This window comes from Kogia breviceps, chromosome 10 (genome assembly GCF_026419965.1).
Source record: "Kogia breviceps isolate mKogBre1 chromosome 10, mKogBre1 haplotype 1, whole genome shotgun sequence".
In the NCBI taxonomy this organism is placed as follows: Eukaryota; Metazoa; Chordata; class Mammalia; order Artiodactyla; family Physeteridae; genus Kogia; species Kogia breviceps.
This window is the reverse complement of record NC_081319.1, coordinates 19,717,356-19,731,763: the sequence shown is the minus strand read 5'-3', so window position 1 is coordinate 19,731,763 and position 14,408 is coordinate 19,717,356. Positions and strand designations below refer to the sequence as shown.

General features: G+C 43.9%; 1 protein-coding gene across 18 annotated transcripts in view; it reads right to left on the bottom strand.

Annotated features, from left to right (window-relative positions):
- The window catches only part of FOXP1 (forkhead box P1), a 602,646-nt gene that overhangs the window by 100,784 nt on the left and 487,454 nt on the right, over positions 1-14,408 (bottom strand). For 2 of the 18 annotated variants that reach the window (XM_059077914.2, XM_067043624.1), the window contains exon 1: positions 5,584-5,711. The exons of 13 other annotated variants lie outside the window; for them this stretch is intronic. The gene's annotated coding sequence lies outside the window, so the exon portion shown is untranslated. Of the gene's footprint in view, positions 1-5,583; positions 5,712-14,408 lie in introns of those variants that run through there. 3 more of the 18 variants (XM_067043625.1, XM_067043623.1, XM_067043627.1) reach the window with 3 other exon arrangements.

Sequence of the window (14,408 nt, the reverse complement as noted above, 5' to 3'; positions counted from 1 at the left end):
CTCTCCTCTCACATTTCCCCACGCACACAAGGTTACTCCACTAAGTGCCAGCCTAACTGTTTTAGCTCTAATATCAGCTTCATTTGCATAAAAATGTAAAGTTTACACAAATTAAATCGATTCTCCCATCAGTGACTGTTAACTACAGAAAACAATGGAAGCTACACGTGAAAATAATCATCCAATAAGCCCTGATCTTTTCAACCTAGCAACTATTATTATTATTATCATCATCTGGAAAAATGCCCCCTCTTCCTTCCTCAGTCTCTTTCTCTTGGAGGAGGGATGGAAAAAACTTAGTGCACGTGGATCAAACCTGCTATGACAATTTATATTAACAACAACAACGAAAATCGTCTTTTAAGTACTGTAAAGAAGAGGAGGGGAGAATTATTCCAAGAAGGTACCTCAGAATAGATTCTACCCACAGATCTTTAGCTCTTGAAGAGAAAAGGAAGAGGCCTTGGCTACATAAGCTCCCTGACATTGAAGCATTATTCAAAAATAGTGCAAGGGAAGGCAACTGTATCCGTCCTATTTGACACACATAGATGATAAGAATAAGGAAAGACAACTGGGGAATTCAGCTGTAGATCAACGGATACTGTTAAATGAAGAAAAGTTAAATGTTGATCTTTTGCCCATCAAACGTTCTTCTAAGGCTAAGAATTAAATGGACAGCTCTTCACGCTTTAACCAGCACAGAAAATATCATAGGGTGCTTAACTATGAAAAAATATATATCAGATACATACACTTAATACATATACATATATATTTATTATTTACTGAGATATGGGGGGGTTTTAGTTGGATTTAAACATGCAGGTAGGCCAAAATTAGATCATTCCAACGTTTTTAAGGCCTGACTGAGGGTGCAATCATCCTTTCTTTCCCCTTTTTTTTCAGAATTACAACTCCTATTTCTCCAATTATGTAGTTTCTCCTGCCTATTTGCAACACCTTTACCTTATCCATCACAGTTAAGCTAAGGGGTGCAAATCAGATTCTAATAGGAAAGCATCAGTTGCTTCTTTGACAATCTCACCATTCACTGATTTATTTCTCATGAAGACAAAGCCCAACCCAAAGCTCCCTATGTGATAAAAGGCCAAAACATGTTCAAAAATGCCTAGTAAAATCAAGGCAAATGGGAAAGCCATGAAGACCCACACTCGTGAAGTGGTGTGACAATTACAGTAATCGTACAAAAAGCCATCTTCAGGACAAAGTAAAAGAAATTAAGCTGCCACAACAGTAACAGGTTAGATGAAAAAAATCAAAATTTAATGTATTCTCCCCTGTGTCATCTTGTTTTGTCAAGACATCAAATAGAATTGGGAAGTACAAAATAACAAGCCCTTGAGAAATCACAGAAGCCGACCTTTTTGATGTTGTTGATTTACCTTGTTCTCAGTTATTTGAACAATGATGTTTCAGATTTAAGGGCCAGATAAAGCTTAAAAATTAAAACATGATACCAAGGTATCCCAAAAAAGTGCACCCTCACATTTAGCCAGCAACTTCATTGATCAGTTGCTTTCAACCGGATTTGAAAAGGAGGCACAGTGCATGTATTCAATATTTATTTCTCTCATTCTAAATTAATTTCTCTTCAAACAGCTGTCAGGTAGGAAGAAAGACTCAGAGATTATTCCTACAGTCCTCAAGGAGAGGCCCAGTTCAGGTCTTTCCAGATAGTTCAAGTTCCCACCATCTGTAGAAGACTGTTTAGCTACGAGGTAGCTGAGTTTCCTCTTTTTAAAAAAGAGTAAATAAAACTGAATTTAGAATGCCATTTTTGAGGAGGGGAGAAAAAAAAAAAGTACTGCACACTTTGAAATGACTCAAACCAATGTCCAGAAATATCACGCTATTGCCAAGAATAGAAATCTTTCATCAAACCAAACCAAATTCATGTCTGTCCCCAAACCCAGCCGCGCAGGTATACACGAAGCTACATTCTTTCTCTGCCCCCGGAGAGCTACAGCTTATCAGAAACATAACTCCTAGTCTTATAGGAAATCTTACATACAAAGATATATAAAATCAATATATCACACAATAGCTTTCTCAATTTTTATGTGTAGATGGCTGCTTCTACTAGAGCATACATATGAACCAAAACATGCAGCAGTAAAAAAAAAAAAAAAAATCTGTTTAAAAGACACTGAAAGTAAGTAACCTAGTATTTACAAGCACTAGTAGAATTTGTAAGATCTGGACTAGTTAATAACTATTAAATGACTGTAACTCCTTGTCATCAAATTCATACGCATTTTAACACATAACACACACACCAGACACTATGTATTTGTTTACTCCAACCTTCTCTGGTCAACTGTTGCTGCCTTATCCCTCACTAATAAATCACAAAGAACCACCTGCGGTGGACTCGGACTATTCTATTTGCCAAACTCCTAAGAGGATAGTTTTAAGTTTCCCCTTAGTGGTATTCATCTACAACTAAGCCACAGAGTAAAATAAATTTCTTCAATCTCCTTTTTTTGGCCAATTCAAATTTTATTCACATTTTAGTTCAAGCTAAGAAGCTCGTCACACTACCGTCTCCTGACTGTCTCAGTAAAACCCTGTAGCACCAACACACTTCTGCCACCTTACTCAGCTGAGATAAATCTGAAATTCCATTGCTTTTAATTAATCTGGATTTTAATTTCACTGTATCTTGCAACTGTGTGGAGGTCGGCTGAAAAGTTTGCAGAACTGGTCAGCCTCATGAAAGAGTTTATCTTTCAAGTGACAGCTCCTGACAACATGCAAATACAAGGCAGTGACGGTGAGGGTTTTGTTTTTACAGTACATTTGACTGTAGACAAACAAACAAACTTCAGGCCAACCGCTCCTATCATAAGCTTTCCGATGATTTACGGTTTACCAACTGAGCAAGGTTATGCAACACTGCATGCCTTTAGATGCATTACTCCAGCTAGTTGAGATTTAATTAAGATCACAGCTTCTAAAATCCCTGTCAAATGAAAATTCAGAGAAGACAATACACTATATAGCCTCTTGCAGAATGTTTCCATTCCGTCCTCTGGAAAAATATGAGTTAATCCGCGTTTCTATGGCTGCAGACAAAAGTTCACTAATTTTGTTTTCTTTTGACACTTAGGTTGTTTTCTATTGTATGTCATGAGATCATTCCCTTCCAGGGAGGGAAGAAAAAAATCGAGAGTGAAACACGTTGCAGAAAATGCCCTTGACATTATTATCCGACATTAGCATAGCTTAGCTATGATATCATCACATCTTCATATAATCAGCCCATGCTTAGGAGAGTTTCACTTAATGAAATATGTTTATTTAAAAACACAACACAAATGGGAAGCCTACCTTTCTTGAATTACTCAGATTAAAGAATTGACATGTTACACTCATTTCCTTAACTGACCAACTTTTTATCAAATGAGCTGCACATATGGGTAGAAAAGAAAGTTCTGGGGGCAAATAAGAGAGCATAAAGCCCATTACTTTCATTCTATAAGTAGTCCCTAGGGTAAAAAAAAAAAAAAAAAAAAAAAAAAAAATATATATATATATATAGTTAGTAGATTTCTTCTTACAGATTGGTAGTGACCCATGCTCTTTTTTCTTTTAAAGAAAAAATTTATGATCATGTGGCCCTTGACCTAGTCCAACGTATTTTTATTTGCATCATCTTAATATCTGGTTGCTTATCTCATGCCTCAGAAATGACAGGTGCTTACAGTCTTGCTTTTGACAGGCCACTACACAAATAACTGTCTTGCCTGAAAGGGCTAATGCAGTACTAATGAACAATAAATCAACTTTGATTATCAAGTGTCAGCCCAATCCGTTTTCAGTTCAGCTCTATCACATCCTAGAGTAAGTCAGCCAGTGTCTCTGGGTAGGCAGTCTGTATTTTGGTTTCATTTTTACACACTTTCCACTGAAATGTGTCAGGCAGCTACAAAGAATCACGTAAAATAGAAGTAGACCTTTTTTCAGTGTAAGCGAAGGGCATCAATTAGAAGAATGTGCTTCAGTCTTCATTCGGTTTACTTAGTGAGGAGTCTTAATATTCGAGAAAGCTTTGTATTCTTTTAAACAACAATAACAGCAACAGATCCTAAACTAGAATCTTAATGTGATCATGTTTGAGGTTTTTGACAATGACATGCTAGCTTGAACACTTTACCACATAAACCAGCTTTGACTGAGCATTCCTCTTGGAAAATCTATTACAAACAAATGGAAAAAAAAAAGGCAAAAAAAGGCCGCCTCTAAAATAAAAACTTCACTCGATTTGAAGTTAAAAAAAAATGGCTTCTTTAACACTGACTTCCTAATAAAATAAATGTAACTTATTTTTTTTCTTAAGCAGATTAGTCACTGATAGTATGATTCACATTTCCTGTTATTAGGCATAATTTTTTCCCCCAAACGTGTCACTTTCAGAATGTTGGAATCTATGGAAATTAGGTGATTTGCATTTTTAAATTGGCTTGATTAGAACACTTGGTCTGGGTGGACAAGAGTATAAAATTATTAGATATTTTACTCCGAACCGGCAGGCCCTGAAGGAGTTAATCCCAAAGAGGAAAGAGTCTATATGTACTTTGCTCTAAAACTTTACCACCCACTTCCTAAAGGTCCCCTCCTTCCCATCACGACACTTGGGCGGGGGAACCAAGAAAGTCTCGTTTCCACTGACCGTCTTTCAGGCAGTTCTGACAGTTGAGGCAGCTACATTCAAAGCCGGTTCGGATCGGAGCACCCCCTGACAATTCCTCAGTCCGCTGCGCGTCCTAACCCAAAGCCCACTCCCTACTTAATTAACCAGCAAAGTAATGCAACAGAGGCTGAGACGCCCAAACCTGCCTGAGTGTCCCTCCGCCAGCCTACCCTTTTCTGTGTGCGGCTTTATTCGTCCCCCTCCCCCCTTGACTGTGTGTGAACTCCTTGAATTTGAATAGCTAAGCTGAAAATAGGCTAGACAGATATAGAAACAAACTATCAGAAGCAAAGAAACATCCACACGGGTCACCCTGAGATGGAAGACTCCTTGTATATGTCACACGCTCTGAAAGTGACATAAATCACACCCCAGATACTTCCCCCAAATGGAGTGATGGCGAGGGCTTTACCAAAGTGGCTGCCTGAAGGCCAGAACGGCAGAAAACCAGTCGCAAACGGAAAAAAAAAAAAAAAGAAAGAAAGAAAGAAAGAGCGAGAGCGCGAGAGCAAAACACAAGCAGCAGGACTTCCTTCAACTCTCAACTACACCCCACCCATGAACATTTTTAAAAAGGGAGAGCAAGAGAGGAACGGGGCGGGGGGGTAATCTCTCTCTTCCAGGACCCACAGGCCTGGAGCTGCTTCTTCCCACCCCTCCACTCCCTCCCCCCCGCCTCCACTTCCAGAGCGCAACTCCCACCCAAGTTGGTAAACAGCGATGGTTAATATTATTTTTTTTTTCCAAAAGACTCAACTTAGAAACCCTCGGGCGCTCCTGCCTTCCCCAGTGAGGCCCCAGGAAGCTGGCACTGCGGAGCCCGGGGAAGGAGAGCAGAACGGCAAAGATCAATCACAGGGACCAACCTGACACTCTCCATGTAGCCGCCAGGCGCGCGGAGCCGGCTCAGGGCGCCCGCGCGGGCCGGGCGTGGGGTCCGGCGGCCTCGGCGTGCAGGCGGACTGCACGCGCGCAGGGGCGCTCCGGCTCGCGGGCTGACAAGACGCGCCGCGCCGCGCCCACCCGCCCCGCCCTGCTCCACCAATCACAACCCGCCTCTAAACACCCCGCGCCGCGCCGCGCCCCACACAATGGGCTCCGCGGCCCGCGCCCCGCGCCCGCGCCCCCCGGCCCCCCTCCGCGCGGCAGGTGAAATCACGCTCGGCTGAAACCCGGCTTTTGTTTCGGGAGCAACTCCGCTTAATTGCTGTTAACCCTTTGACCCGCCTCCGGCTGACGTCTGGGAAGCCGGGCGCGGCGCGCATCTCTCCCTCCGGCAAGGGCTGCCGGGTCGGGGCTTTTTGGTGGGGTGGCGGTGTTTGTTTCCTCTTGGAAACTGACAAAGAGTTGTCCCGGCCTTTCAGAGCAACCCGAGCGGCGGCAACGCAGGGGAACCGGCGCGTCCGGCGCACACCCCGACTGCTCGGAGCAACTGTTTAGAATCGGAAGGGGATGCGGGGCTCAAAGGCAGCTCGGGAGAACTTCCTCGAAAACGGCCTTTGCGGGAGAACTTTCGCTTCACGTCCCTGGTTTAACCCAGCCTTGGCCTCTTTTATTTTCCCCCTTTTCTTTCCAAGAGCCGGGTTCGCCAGAGTGTGATTGTGCGCACAGAGGAAAACGAACCCGACACGGGGGTAGAAATAAATAACAACCAACGTACCTCGTTGCTGAGCCAAGCTCCTTGCCCTCTAGAACGACAGCTGCTGAAGCAAGCATCTGCCACTCTTCCGCTAAGAAATAATTCTCTAAATTCCGTTCTTATTTATACAACAACATCAACACAGGCTACTCTCAATGAGCACTTGAAGATGACCTCTATTAGTCACTGCTCTTTAATGCTGTTTAAAGCTGAGTACAGTGTGAGGGAAAAAAAAAAAAAGTCACCAATACGCTAAACTTGGTGGGCTCAACTGGCCCGATTTCGGTGCCAGGTTAATTTAATCATTTTCCGCAGCTCTAGAATCACCTGTCTAATTCACCCTTGTTCAATTTAGGGAAGAACTTTTTGGCCTATACTTACAAAACAAACAAAACTCTTTTTAATTATTTTTCTCAAAAATATTCGAGGAAAAGTAGTCGTGACATGAATGATTATGTATTTTCCCTCAATTAAAAAAAAAAAGGCTACAAATCCTACTCCACTAATTTCAGTTTTACTTGAAAGTATTTTTCCATTTGAGGTGTTAACGCAGGTTACTACAAACCAGAAAGCATATTGATACTATTTCCGATCAAGCAAATGCCTGAATTTCAATCAGGTCAGCTCGGGAGCAGACAATCCCCCCCATTAATCCACCAGCAAAGGAGACAAAAGCGCCAGTTGACTGTCAACTTATGATCAGATGTTAAATGGGTGCAGCACTGATCCAGCTCCACCCTAAAGTGTTTTTGTGTCAGATAACAAATTTATTAATGGAAGTTTTTCAGGTCACAAAAATGTGACCCCACCCTCTCATGAATATTCAACAGAGAACCAAGGGCATTCTTTTTTGGGGAGAGGGGCCTTAAATCTGCCAGTGTACCATGAATCAGTAGAGTTCTGACTCTTAAAGAGACAAGGCCCTCCTTCCGTAGGGGCTGGCAGGGCCCCAAAGACAGGAAATAAAAATATAGGAAGTTCTCTCCAACCAAGGCACAGTGAGAGAGGAGAAATGTTCATTTCAAAATCCACATGCGATTTTTTTCAAAGGTATTAAAATTCATTAGAGATTTAACGTCTGTGAACAACATCAGGGTGCCCTTTAAAGAAGCAATTCTTTTTTTTTTTTTTTTTTTAAAGACAAATTCTTTCAGAGGCATCCATAAAACTCAAGCATGCTTTTACAAGTTGGCCTACCTCCTTTGCAGGTCTGCGTTTGTAAGCTAATTGTCTCCGGGAGCATCCAAACAAACAACAAACAAACAAGCAAACAACAAACATTACAGAAGCTTGTGACCCAGCTGTGGAGTCCAGCCTCACACAAAATAATTAGAAAGTGATGCAATGCGGTGGTTACACAAATACTAAATTGCATGGTGGTGGCATTAATCACCATGAGACCACGGAGTAGGGGGAGATGAGTGGATCAGGAGAGGTCTGGGAAGGCCCCTTGGGGAGGTGGTGTTTCTAGGACGAATGGTTTGGATAAGGGGGGAGGTGACAAAGTAGCTTAGCAAAAGCAGAGGCCACCTGGAGCCCTTCCCACCCTCTCTCCAAACATGACATGGTGACTCAGAGACTACTTCTAGGCACGGAAATGCACCCTCAGAGATAAACCTGGATAAGTTTTATATGCCCAGGCCATCTTGGTTAAGGCTCCCAACGCAGCGGGCCCAGGCTCAATCACTGGCCAGGGAACTAGATCCTACATGCCGCAACTAAGAGTTCGTATGCCGCGACGAAGATCCCGCGTGCCTCGACTAAGACGTGGCACAGCCAAATAAATAAATATTTTAAAAACAAAAAACAAGATCCCTTTCCATGTGGTCCTGTCTACCTGCCCTGTGCCTGGGATTCAGGGAGAGCTGGGACTTATAATGGCTGGAATACACTATAAACGTGAAAAGGTGCAGCGATTTAGAAGACTTGGCTAATGCCGTTTGTTCTATGAGCGCCAGGTCATTTTGGAAAGGCTGGGTCGGAAAGGCAAAAACATAAATAAAATAAAAATAAAAGCAGCAGCATTTGGACATTTGGATCACAGGAGCTTTAGAAAACTGTGGATTGAGGGGCAGGCTTTAGACGGGTTACTCAGCCACAGGGGTTCATTTAGTTGTCACAATGTGAACAGAAATTGCAACCCCCATTTTACAGAGGAGGAAGCTGAAGTTCAGAAAGGCAAAGTGATTTTTCTTTTCATTTCCCTAAGAATCAAACACACCCAGCTCCACGGGCCACAAGGAGAAACAAGACACTGAATAGTTCCAGAAAAAGAGAGGCCATGATAATATAAAATGAATACCTGTGGGGGGGGGGGGGCTAATGTTTAAGGAAGAGTGAAGGAAATGCTAAATACCCTACTGAAAAATATTTTTGATGCCCACATCCTAACACCCACAACAGATACAGCCCTTGTTCAAACACCACATATTAAGAAACCTGTCAGTTGCTAAATGAGTCCATTGTGCAGCTGGCTGTGTACTTAAGAACAGATTACTATGATCCCACACCAAACTCTAACCACCAAATAACACACCTGGGACTCAAATCATGTATTTTATTTGGTTCTGCTGAGCCCTAGCCTTGAACGCAGAAGAAAGTGAAAGGTTTTACTGCCCATTCAGAGCTGAGAATGTTGATAAGATGGATTCAACGCAGAGTCAGAAGGAGCATCTTGTCGGGACGTTATTCCCACACTTTGATGGATGGCACGGCCAAGGAGGAGACACCAGCCACGGTGCTGGGCCCACGTGGTCCTCGGCTCCAGCCGGAGCTGCTTTGCAATCACCAGAAAAAGGACATGTAAATGGGCACTGGCTCACATATTTCTAAGCAACACTGAGAGCGAGACACCTCCCCAGATAAAGTCAGTTATCTCTACCAAGGGATGAACAGTTTGATGGGTTGAAAAAAATCAACTTGCTCATGAGGGCCAAAATCTTTTTCTTTTTTTCTTTTTTCTTTTCTCGCCATGCTGTGCAGCATGCAGGATCTTAGTTCCCCGACCAGGGATCGGACGCGTGCCCCCTGCAGTGGAAGCGTGGAGTCCTGACCACTGGACCGCCAGGGAATTTCAAGGGGCCAAAATCTTAATTCAGTTCCCCATCTTCTTCCAAACAGCCCTTCCTTGAACACTTATTTCCTTTCTTTTTAACCATTTGTTTCGTGGAGTACCCAGAACATATTCTGAAATGACAGAACTTAGAGAGATTGAACCAACTGACCCTGTTGCTAGAGGAGAACACGCTGAAAGAGCAGGACTACAGAATTTAGGCCCCTCCCTCCAGAAGTGGGCTTGATGACCTGCCCAGGGAAGCGAGTCTCTCCAGAAGGAGCCCTGTTTCACTTATTTCTCATGTCTCCAAAGACCGCCAACCAGCAGCCAATTAGAGAGACGAAACTGCGACAGACGTGCCCGAATCTGGACATTTGGGCACTTGTCTCCAAGGACCTGCCGTTCCTTCTTGATTCAAGTGGGGCTTTTACTTAAAAATATAAATTAATACATCATCTATCTACAGGGAGCTAAGGCAGTTAGCTCCAGGTTGCTATTGTTTATGTCGCTGTTATGTCTGTGGACAATGAAGGCAATTATGTTGCTTTTCTTTTGCTCCCCGCTCAGCCAAGGGAAAAGACTGCAAGTTTTCACTCTTGCGCAGGAGTTTACATTGCTTCCCGTGACCCCCTCCAAACTGTCATCAGCATCTTCATTTGATGCAACATTTTATAATGCGATTGCTCCTGGTTAATTTTCTAGATACACACTGTGACATGTCAACATTCAGGTGACTTATGATGGGTACATAAGCTATGGAAAACATTTACCACCCTCTCAAAAAAAAAAAAAAAAAAGTCCCTCACTCGAAACGTAAAGATATTCATAGAATGTCACGGGTAAACAAAATCATGTCTCGGAAAGAAAAATGGCAACATCCATTCCAAACTCTGCATCTGATTGACAGTAACAAATTACTCTCTCTCATTTATGCTCAAATTATAATCTCGGTTTAATATAATGTACAATGTATTACTGGACTGCTTCTACCATAAGGTTAGGACAGATTACACCGAGGGGCACAAAAGCCTCAAAAAGGGACATGTTTTAGGGCAGGAGGTCATTTCCCAAAGAGCTCCTTCCTTCAGGTATCAGGAAAAAAGAATCACTATCACCATCAAGCACGAGGCCTTATCCTCCCCCCTCCCCCCGAAGAGTAGCAGTGCTGACGACACACCCACGTGCAAACTCTCGATTTTAGACACAAGCAGAACTGGGTCACTGAAGGGGAAAAGAAAAAAAATGGCTCTTGGGTGATGACATGACATTTGAATATTTTTAAAAAATGTTTAATTCTGTAGAAATCGCTGAGCATCATTTTAAAGGCACTGGCCACCTTGAGGTAGGAAAGTCAGTTTTTCGGGGGACCCGAGGTGCGCAGCAGGCCTGCGAAGAGGTAGAGGGAGCGTGTTCCATCCTGCCCTCTGAACAAGGCTCACCAGTCTCCCTCCCGGCCCACGCCACCCTCCTGTGACCCTAGGCGGACACACCCTCCTGTCAAAACCTTCTTTAAAGCCTGCCCTCTGCTGGCAAGCCTGCCAGGACTAGGACATTTCGACTACCTCAACTTATTCCAAAGATAACTTTCAAAAGCTGGAGAGAGAAAGGCCATGTAGTGAACTATTAACTGGAATATATAAATTAAGACACTTCAAAAAAAAAAAAAAACGGGGGGGGGCGTGTGGGAGGAGATGCCGAGGGTGAAATATGGCACTTTTAATGTAAAAATGCACATCCGTCTACTCGACTGCCGGCTGGCTCAGAGCACAGGAGTGCCAAACTCTGTATTTTAAAGCTCACCTAAGAGAACAACCTGTATTACTGCTGGGCATCTTGCCTCCTCCTTTGCTCCCTCTCCGGGGAGAGGTATGTCAGTGCATTTTCAATAAAACACCTTCTTAGCAGTAAAGGGCCACTGTTCCCATTTCAGTGGTCCCTAAGGTTTCATGATACAGTATATTTAGCTGGCTCGCAGCTCAAGTTTTCCTCAGGCATTCATAAGATCCATAAGATCCATATAAAACGAAGAGGAATAAAAAAAAAAAAAAAAAAGGGGAAAAGAAGAGCTTTCGTCTATCCTTTGTTTAAGTAAGACAACAGTTAACTCCGAGATTGATGAGCTGGCATCAGTCCCCCCCAAACAACGGGACGCGCTGCCAGGCTTGCTCCCCACGACAGGTGCCCTGGCGGGCGAGCCAGGCGGGCAGGGAGGAGGGCTCTGGGCATCAGCTGGTGAATTTCTGCGGCAGCGAGCAAGGGTTGAACGAAGCAGCTCCTGTCAGCGTCAATGGGAAGCACGAGGCCTTACAAATCCCTGCATCCCATTTCAAAAATATATCTCCAAGACGGGAAAATGAAGCTTAGCAATTGCAACCTCAGAAGCATTCAGGAAGTAGCACTCTTGACAGCGCTTGAGATGCCGAGTAAATGCTCTTATAACGAACACGCGATCCAGCCAACAATAAATCTTACACCAGGGAAGCCCGCGCAGGGCTGCGGAATCCCCTGCAAAGAGAATTGCCTTCCACACTGTGTGGCATAGCAATTGCGACATCGAAAACCCTTTCTGGGGCCTTACAGCTCTCTATGGCTTTTCTTTCCTCGATGGTCACCGATCACACACACACACACACACACACACACACACACACACACACACACACACACACACACACACACACACACACACACACACACCCCTCTGCCTTGAAAAGAGACCACAGAAAAATCCAAAGACTTGGTCTTCTAGAGAAAAGTGATGAGGCCAGTTCTTGGCAGGGGACAGGGGGTGGAAGAGGGAAGCTGGCAGGAGAGGAAACGTGTATGGACTCAGGGACAGAATCTGAAGCAGGACCTTAAGGTCCACAGCCCTCAGCGTCCACTTTCCACTCTTTGAAAGCTCAGGTAGTTTCGCAAACAATCCCAAATTGGGACTCTCCCAACAGGTCCATCAACAGGTAGGCAGATCTTTTCTAGTCCAAAGTGGCCTCAAGTGCTCTGTTTAACCCTGAGACGGTGTAGGAGTATTAGATAGGACACGGGGATCTGTCAATGACATTGTCATGAGCTAACAGTGTGATTGTGGGCACGTCCCCTCACCTCTCTGAGACTCCACGCTTCACCTAAACAAAGAGAAAGATGAATAAGATACCCTCCATATTTTCTTTAATAATAATAATAACAGGGGCTTCCCTGGTGGTGCAGTGGTTGAGAGTCCGCCTGCCGATGCAGGGGACACGGGTTCGAGCCCCGGTCCGGGAAGATCCCACGTGCCGCGGAGCGGCTGGGCCCGTGAGCCGTGGCCGCTGAGCCTGCGCGTCCGGAGCCTGTGCTCCGCAATGTGAGAGGCCACGACGGTGAGAGGCCCACGTACCGCAAAAAAAAAATAATAATAAAAATTAAAATTAAAAAAATAATAATAATAACAAAAACTATCACCACTAACTACTTATTATGTGTCAGGTACACATTTTACCCTACCAGAGGAACTAATTTCTAGGTGCTTTTATAGCTTACGATGAATGTCATATATAAAACTACCAAGAATATAGTTAAAAAATATAAACAGGATTTGAGAACTCTTGAATCTTAGGCACTATTGTGTCAACAGAATATCAGGGAACAAAGGGAGGGAAAAATGTTTTTTGGAAAACAGCTCAAAAGCTCTATTCTGATCCTCTCTAGGTCATAAACCCTGTGAAACATCAGTAACTTGTGCTCCATTGAATAAATCACTAACATGCTTTAGGACTTGGTGAATTGAGTGGGGGTCTCAGAGGAGGAGGCTAAAATCACCTGACTTCCAAACACATTTATGTCCTGTTTCCTTGCGATTTTTTCCCCTCTTCTTTAACCATCAAAGCTCTCTCTTTCCATCACGCCCGCTCCCACCAAAACAATGTTCTCAATTTCTGGTCCAACCTCGTAAGCCATTCACCTGCTTCTGTCTGTTTCATAGCGGAAAGGAGAGAGGAAAGCTTTATGTGCCAGGTAACTACTGGTGGGGGCTGGCATTTCCATCTCAGGTTGAAGCCACAGGTAAGGTCTGGGCTGGATGAAAAGGGAAATTGGCAAGGAAGCAAAGCATCACAGAGATATTAGATTCCTTCTGAGACCTGATAACTCTCGTCTTAAGAAAATGCATACAGAAAAGCAGACAGTCCAGCCTGCAGGCCAATTATTTATTTTTTTATTGTTTTAAATGGCATGTCATCCCTCCTGAGGAAAAGCAATAGATGAAGCAGGAAGCTTTCAGGTCATATAGAACTTTGTTCTTTTCAGACAAATAAGGTATTGTGTGTTTGCACAATAGGAGGAATGTCTAATTGATCTTAATTAAATTCAGTGAGGTCCAATTTTTGAGATGGGTCAGGACACATCTATGTAATGTCACAACCCAACAGGCCAGGCCTTTGAAATCAGGGAGCTCTGTGGTGAACTGTTCTCTGACACCCTTTCTTATCCATTCACCATCCCCCTGACCTACCAACTTCTTCTCCCCTCCAACTTTTCTTCTCTCTACCTCATGCTACTCCGGACGTCTTCCCGGCTCGGCACATACAGTGTAAAACATCAACAGCCACAGTCCTTCCCTCTGGCCAGCCTTCTGAAGTGGCAAAGCCCCGCCATATACTCTCTCATCCTTCTCATGATAACCTACCAAACAGGAATCCTATTATATATATACCGTGGCACGTGGAGAAGGTTACCTGGAGTCTGCAGTGCGAGAGAGGCAGGTGTGAATCCAATCTTTGCTACTCACCGACAAACTAGGTAGTCCCCAAAGGTTTTTGTTTGTATTTCCTCATCTGTAAAATGGGAGCAACGATCTGCCTCGCAGTGGACAGAGGTTTCTTTTATGACTTTTGAGGTGTGTGTGTGGGGGGGGGGTCAATCTTTAAACTCAGTTTCCCTGATTCGAGAGCACTGGTGCGCATCTCTGATCTGATGCCTGGCGACCACGTGGCCACAAGTGTCTAGCACCCAGCAACCTCTCC